Here is an 8,552-nt window from a genome sequence, read left to right as displayed (position 1 = left end):
GGTTAGTTAAAAGGTCAGACCTGGACTAGGGAGACCCAGGTTCAAAGTGTAAATGCACCAGCAGGAGCACTGGCTTGACTTGGCTTGTGCTTTGCATCATGCTGAACTTGCCACTACCTCCCCCCTCCACCTCTCCTCCTGGTGAGCAGCAGTGACTTACCTGCCAGGAGATCTGGTAAGTGCCTCCACCTCAACACACCATCCACAACTGAGTACAACACCTCTCATCCTTGGCCATGCTGGCTGACAGCTGAAATCCAAAAACGTCTTCTAGACCACACGTTTCTTATCCCTGGCCTACGAAAGTCTTTACGGCTGCCAATTACCATGTATGTGGCACAATTATTATCTAGCTCCAAACACAAAGCTCTGTAGGTGTAGCAGAATCTAGGGGACTTCTCTTAACTCCTATTTTAAAATATAAGCTTTAAAGTCATCTAGTTGCGGAGAAAAAGTGAGGACAGCTTCTGCAAAGCTTAGGAGAACTGAGGATTGGGGGGGGGGGGCGGCTGAATTTTCAACAGCCAAGGCATCCATTGGATGTACTATTCCTTCCCCTTATCCCCGTCTCCTGCATACTTACAGACCTGTTGCCTCCCTTAACATGCTCCAGAATTACTTACTCAAAACTTCTCCCACTTCCTAATAGAACAGTTTCCAAATTGTGCATGAAAATACTTCCTTGGTCAGAAATAAATTAAAAATAAAGATCCATGCATTGGTAACCTAATAACTAGATTATTGCTATGCACTCTAGGTGGGTCTGCCTGTGGGGTTTGTTTGGAAGCTGCAGCTAGGCTGTTAAGTGGGACAGCCTGCCAAAAATATATCACACCAGTTCTGAATAAGCTGCACTGGTTGTCAGTTTGCTACCAAGCCAAGTTCAAGGTGTCTGTTCTGATACACATAGCCCTATAAAATTTAGGACCCAGATCAGGGATGGGAAAACCTGTGGCCCACCAAATGTTACTGGACTACAGTTCACATCACCCCCAGCATGGCCAGTGGTGAGAAGATGATGGGAGCTGTAGTCCAGCAACAGCTACAGGGCCACAGATTTCCCCTTCCCTAACCCAGTTTCTTCATGGATCCCTTATACCCATATACATCTGCCTACATGTTACGATTTTACAGGGACATTGTCTTGATTGTGCCACATCAGCCAAATATCCGCTATATGGCAACATGTGAGATGGCGTTCTTATATTGGCACCCCCATTATGGAATGCCCTCCCCTCTCAAGTTCAACTGGCACCAACCTTGATTAGCTTTCAGTGCCAATTTGAAAAGCATTTATTCATCCAGGGTTTTGGTTAAACTGGCAGAGATGGGCAAGTTTGTCCTTGCTGGACTTGTTGACTTGTTTCCATTTGCTATTTTAAGGTTATATTGATTTTAATTGTGGTTTTATCTGTATTATGTTTATTGTATTGTACCCCACTTCTGTGGTGATAACTAATGTAGAGTGGACTAGAAATGGGTTAAATAAATAAATGCCTTGCAACAAAACAAGTTGAAGCAGCTATGTGTAACCCAACTGAGTTAAACACACACGGCCTTCTCAGTACTGTACAGAAATCTAATTGTTCAGTGTCCATCCCTGGCTCTGTGGACACAATGGAGGATTAGCCAGGTCCTTATCTAACTGGTTTAGAAGCAAGGAACAGGAAAATCTCATTTGATATTGATATACATGAAATCCCAGCTTTAATGGAAACACACAGGTTTGGGTCTTTCCCCCTCCTCTGAGACCCTTTAAACTTCTATTACTGGATGCTTTCCCTAGCCAAGTTTTATTTTATTATGTCTGCTGATTGTTAGCAGTAAGCCTGTCTCTCTAACAGCGAGTGTGCACCTCTGAATACCTGTGTGGCAGGTTCTCTTTCATTACATTAAATAGATGAAATGGCATTTATAGCTGCAATCCTAACTCCACTTGCCTTGGACTAAGCCCCTTTGAATCCAGTGGGACTGACTTCTGAGCAGCCATGGTGAGGATTGCATGGGAAGGAGGTAGGGTTGCCAGGTTCAGGGCCTGAGACTGATCCTGTATCTTTAGGAGAAGAGAAAGTCAGCCAAGTGCAGGCGTTCTTGCAACACTATAATAGGAAAAACCACAAGGTGGAATTCTCCCTTCCCCAGCGGCATCACTAGGCACGTACGGGGGTGTGGAACACACCGGGTGACACCATGGGAGGGGGGTGACACCCAGAGCCGCCCTAGGCACCAGGAAGCGGGGCAGAAAGGATAAGCGATGCCTTGGGCAGAAGAGGCTCGGAGCCGAGTGCTGACAGGCAGCTTTTCGGAGCGGCGCACCCTACAGTGGCTTTCTTTGCCAGCTTGCCTTCCGCAGGGCCCGGACAGCCAAAGCAGCGCCTCCCCAGAAGGTTTGTTGTCTGATTTTATTGTTGATATTTTGTATTTTAACTTTTTTGTACACCGCCCAGAGAGCCACTCGCTATGGGCGGTCTATAAATGAAACAAACAAACAAACAAATAAATAAATAAATAAAAAGAAAGGCGGCAGTGGCTGGGGGTGGGAAGGCAATCCCAGCCCCGCCCCACCCTGCCACCCCGGACACGGTGGGAAGCGCCGGCCGGCTGCAGCCAGGATGTGGCCACAGCCAGTGGGCATTGGTGGGGTGGATTTGCCCACCCTGCCTTGCTTGTGAGGCGTGCGATACGGGCAAGGAGGACCAGCCTGTGGTGTTCCTGGGCAGGCGCTTACCTGTTCCCTCCTCTCGCCCCATGAGACCACCAGCCAGCTCGGCAACGTGCCAGAGGCCCGAGGCATTCCGCTTCCCGAGAGCGGGTAGAGAGCTGGTCCCAGGCACGGTGCCATGGGGCACCTCCTGCGGGCCTGACAGCCGCCTCCACGCCGGCCCTGTTTGGCCCAGGCCTGCTCCTTCTCAGAGAAGGGTCCAGGAGGCCCGGCAGAGAGGCGATCCCTCTGGCATCACCCCAGGGCCTCTCCACCTGCTTGCAGTGGGTGGGTGGATGCGTGCTCTTCCGCAGCGCTGATGCCCTCCCAGCCCCTTCGGGTCTCACCTCGCCATGTTTTTCTCTATGTAACCCTTTGTGTGTGTGTGACTGCAAGGCCTAAGTCTCTCATTGCAGTAAAGATCCACTGCTACAATATGGGAAGGGGGCCTGCAAGTGGGATTACAGGGGAATTAAAGGATCTACAAACAAGTAAGCAAAAGGCAGTGGCAGCTGAGAGGAAAGGACTGCTGAACCAGTATAATGGCTGGATCATCTTGCTTCCGAAGAGGAAAGAATATAACTGCTCAGTACATTCCAGGCACCCCCACCCAGCAACCAGCTGGCCCACCAGTAGTGTAGTTGCAAATTCAGAAGTGCAGGGTCTCTTCTTGATAGTTATGGTACAGCTCCTCATAGCCACACCCCCAGGATTCACATTCTCTGTAATTACAGAGTTATAGAACCAGAATAAAACTGCTGTGTGCATAGCCCCCCTCCAAATTCTCCCCTCTCTCTCTAGGGGCTAAATGCTGCCAGAAATCTTCTGATTTTAAGAATACTGACATGAAGTCGTGTGAGATTACAATTTGGGAGACCAAGGTACTTTGCCATGAAGTTCACTTCTCGCCCTAGGAGCCAATCAGCATGAAAGGGGAAGCATGTGTTAGCTACTTGGAAGAAACTTCTCAGTGACTGACTCGTCTCCTTTCATTCTGGTTGGCTCCAATAAGCATGAAAGGACTAGGAAACATGTTGTTACCCAAGTGAGAAGACTCTTTTCTGTGGCTAACAAGCTGCCCTTTCATGCTGATTGGCTTGTACAAAGAGACCGTGCTGGGACCCTACTCCCAAAGACATAAGGGGTCTACAACTCTAGATGACTACACCCTTGCAGCCCACCAAAACAAAATCCAGAGGGCAAGTATGAAGAATAAACCCAAGTTTTGGGAGGAGATGAGTTCAGGGAAGGGCACCAGAAGAGGAAGACTCAGCAAGGCCACATTCACACTGTACATTTATTCCACCATTATTCCACTTTAAACATTCATGGTTTCCTCCAAAGAATCCTGGGAAATGTAGTTTGTGAAGAGTGCTGGGAGTTGTTAGGAAAACCATATTCCCATTACCTGCAGTTCCCAGAGTTCTCTGGGAAAAGGGACAGACTGCTAAACCACTCAGGGAACTGCAGCTCTGTGAGAATAGGGGTCTCTATTGTTTTCTTACCGAATTTTCACTTTAACCACATGAAACTATGTATAAATGTAAATACATTTAGGCTGTGCGTATGATATTGTAATTTAAAGGTGTAATTTTAATTTTGCTAGTTATGTCACTACTATTGCCATTACATTCAGTGATATACGGGAATTACGATTTACGAGTAACATTAGTACAAAAAACATTACTAAGGATTCTGTATGGTCTGGTACGGGAGGAGGTCCATGGGGGTGACACCATGAGTTACCGCACTGGGTGACACCAACCCTAGTGACGCCACTGCCCTTCCCCCTGCACAACTTTTAAAGATACAGAAGACCTCTTGGTTGCCAGGTCCGACCTCCAAGAGGTCTTCTGTATCTTTAAAAGTTGTGCAGGGGGAAGGGGAATTCCACCTTGTGGTTTCAATGTTGCAAGCACACCTGCACTTGGCTGACTTTCTCTTCTCCTAAAGATACAGAATCAGTCTCAGGCCATCAACCTGGCAACCCTAGTCATGTCCCAACCCAGGAAATCATCCTGTCTCCCTAACATCCCCAGATCCCAACAGGAAAAATTAACTAGTTTATCTCAGAACACTAATGATCTTGCTTGGTTAGAGTCCATTGTCTTAAAAAAAAACAGTTTATTCTTAAGGAGAACAGACTCCCATTTTGCATTTTGCATTTGTCCTCCAGTCCAACCAAAAGGCTGCTGGCTGGAGACCCTACAACTGTGAAGATAAATCAATGTTCCCCCTGTAGCTGAAAGCATAGCTCCATTTGTCTGGATAAAGGCACTAGGAGAAGCAACTGGGACTCTCTTTGGAATCCTCATCATTTCCACTCAGCTGCCTGTTCCTGGAATGAATCAAACCAACCTGGCCTGTCCCCACTCTGCCTCGCATGCATATTGTGCACTTCTGAGCAGGCTTCATGCTGCTCTCTTCACCAGCATATTCATAAGATGCTCATGTGGCCTTCCTGAACCACAGCTGTGTGGAGTACAGCCTCCTTCTTCTGGAAAACTGGTAATTAAAGTGATCTGCTGGATGGGAGGAGAGAGAGCCCAGGCATCTGGGTAGCATCATGCTCTCAATTACAAGATTGGCTATACAAACAAGACCTTTTAAGCCTGGTTATCCAGCTTGAATCTTACAGAATGAAATCATGGGCATATTTCAGGCACTATAGATACAATCTGGTTCTTGGCAGTGCTCCTTTGGCTTTATTAGTGTTAATATTATTATAGCAGCAATAATATGGCATCATAAATTGTGCTTTATAAGCATATAAGGGCATGTGCCTGCGCTGAGGAGTTTGCAGTCTAAAATTTGACACAGAGGAGGCAATAAAAAGGAAAGGAAACTGGGCTGTGTGACAGGCAAAAACTCAATCAATTGCCATTTTCCCTATGTCTATATCTTCATGCCAGGAGAACAATTGATCCATGATAGAGCCCCTGCTTTGTGTCCCAAAGGTCCTAGGTTTAATCCCTGCCATTTCCAAGTAGGGCTAGGAGAGACTGCAGTTTGAAACCCTGGATAGCACTGCCAGTCAGTATGGGATAGCCAATGTGGCATCCTTTACATCTTGGTGGACTACAGCTCCCATCATGCTTGACCATTGGCCATGCTAGATAGGGCTGATGGGAGTTGGAGTCCAACAACTTCTGAAGGGCCCACAATAGCTACCCATGGAAGGCAATACCGTTTTGGGTGGTTCAATATTCTGGCTCAATATAAGGTAGTTTCATATGTTCAAGACAAGCTCCATCTGCTGACTTTCTGCCTGTTATGCAGCTCTTAAAGGCACAAGACTCTTCTAGAAGGGAAAAGGATACACTGTTAAGCAAAAGAAAATCCTGCTCTGTGTCCCCTTATCCCAGAAGATCATAGCACAGCCATGCTATTCTCCTAGAGCTCCTTTCATAGAATTGCCTTGATCCATCTAATCTAGTACTTTGTGTTCATCAATGGACAACAGGTGTTTTGGGGGGAAAACAAAACAAGAGCATTATGGGGATAGCTGAACATGAGATTCCATTTTGCTGTCATGCTCAATAGACTTCCCATAGACATGAATATCAGTTGTCAATTTTAAAGCCATCTGAGGCCTTGTCTACACATAACAACAGCAGCAGCTGATAGCAGACAGAGCAGACTGTACCTTTTCAGACTACAAGTGGGGAAAATGAGTTTTTTGGTGACCAGATTAAATAAAAAGAGACGACAGAGCTCCTGCACTTTTAAAAGTTGTGTAGAAGAGGGGATTTCAACAGGTGTAGCTTGCAGCTTGCCACCTACATTCTTCTTGTGTGAAAAGCTTCCTGCAAACAGAAAACACAGCAAGGGATGGGATTGGCTAGAATCTTTCTCTCTAATGTGCTTGGTAGGTCTTTATTTACACAAGATTTCAAGCAACACAAGCATGGGGGAGGTATTCAAAAATGGCAAGCCTACTTACAGTCTGAATGGGCACAGTGTCATTGCACATTATTCTGCACATGTACACCAGGCTTCAGCTAATGGCCACCACATCAAGGGCTGCAACATTTTCAGCTGGCAGCTGTTTCAGCTAGCACCTTGAACGGCTGCTGTGCAGACATTAACAGGTGATAATGTTTATTTCCATGCTGTAAAAAAACTCCACTTTCTGATTTCTACAAATCAAGCTACTGTTAAAAGACACAAGAGCAGGCTAGACAACTTTTTCCTGCTCAGCTCACAATCCTATAGTAATACTAAGGGCTCTGCTGCTGTTCATGTTGCTCGCCAACCCTGCTTGCAACCCCACCCTCCAACCTTCCCACTATTCACCAATCGTTCTACCCTTAACCTTGCCAATCCCCTCCCCCCAACTAACTCATTAAACTAGGAGCGAACAACCTTCTTTGCTCTCACTCTGTGGGCCAACTTTGACAGATGGGCAGGGCAACCCCCATGTCAATCACATGACATACCTGTGATGTCAGATGACTGACATGAGGGTTGCCCTACCCACCTGTCAAAGTTAGCCCAAAGGTTCCTCACCACTGGTCTAATGAGTTAGTGTGGGGTTTTTAGGCCTGGCTAAGCCTTTCCCTTCTCCCCTTTAGACCTGGCTGAGCTCCCCTCCCTTTCCTTCCCCCTTTAGACCAGCTGCTGCTTCCTCTCTCCTCCGCTGCTGTGATGAGCTGGGGAAACTTCTCTGGTGCTGGTGGGAGGCAGGTTACATGAGTGTTTCAGACAGGCACTCCAGCACCACATGGCCTGGAGGGAGGCCTCATGGCCGTGATGCCAAAGTAGGGTTGACATATTCCAGTTCCACAAATGCAGGCAGGCTAATTTGCATATTATGCAATTATGTAAATTAAGTATATTAACAGTTGCATTGTCCAGTTGTTTTTTTGTGTCTAGTAATTACCACCAAAAACTGGGGAAGGATATGTGGAATCTTTTTTTAAAAAAACAACTTACATTTTAGCCTTAAATGCCTAGACTTAAGTTTCCAATACTATGGAATATTTATTTATATCCTGCCCTTCCACTGTTAAGAACAAGTCAAAATTCAGATAATAATTTTAGAAATACTCTAAGTTCTAGATCTAAACCCATTGTCCTACTGGTCCAACTTTGTAAATATTATTTCCCTGCTGATTTTGCTCCTTATAGTGCTTTAACATCTGTTGTAGCTTACTAATTCTGTATTCCAATACTGTGATGTTGGTCTGTACAGAAGACTGTAAAATATATGAAATATCGCTCACAGACTTGTGAAACTTTACACTGAACATCTATGCTTAATGAGGCAGGCAGAATAGCCTTAACTGGGAACAATAACAATATATTCCAGGGCTCTGAGAAATTCTGATCATATCCTCAGTATGAGGTAGTGAAAGAAAATGAACAATATCTATTTTAATTACTCCACATATCTCTTTTAAAAAAAATACATAGAAAATCTAACAAACATAAAAAAAATTAAGGCTGCAGTCCAATACACACTTACCTGAGAGTAAATCTCACTGAACCTGATGGGCGAGATTTCAATGGCTATCTCGCTGTGCCACCTTCCCCAGGTAAGACACGAGCTGCAATTGGACCCTGAATCGAGTGAGCAAGGAAAACATGATCCAAACATAATAGAACTTTGATCAAAGGTTCTAACTGTCCCAAAGAAGCTTCTCAGTCCAACCGAGAGTACAACCTTGGTCAGAATAACGTTCCTGTAAGGGGCGTAATTTGCCTTCACCCTATTTAAGGAAGACGCGGGAAGGTTCTCGAAAGTAAGGCAGGGCACCACGTGAGATCGATCATCCAATGGTAAGGGCGCAGGAGCAGCAGTTATAAAGCTGCTCCTTCCCCCAAGCGCGTGCCTTTTTTGCCTTGCGGC

The sequence above is a fragment of the Rhineura floridana genome, chromosome 3 (assembly GCF_030035675.1).
Source record: "Rhineura floridana isolate rRhiFlo1 chromosome 3, rRhiFlo1.hap2, whole genome shotgun sequence".
Classification (NCBI taxonomy): domain Eukaryota; kingdom Metazoa; phylum Chordata; class Lepidosauria; order Squamata; family Rhineuridae; genus Rhineura; species Rhineura floridana.
Note: the sequence above shows the minus strand (reverse complement) of the source record.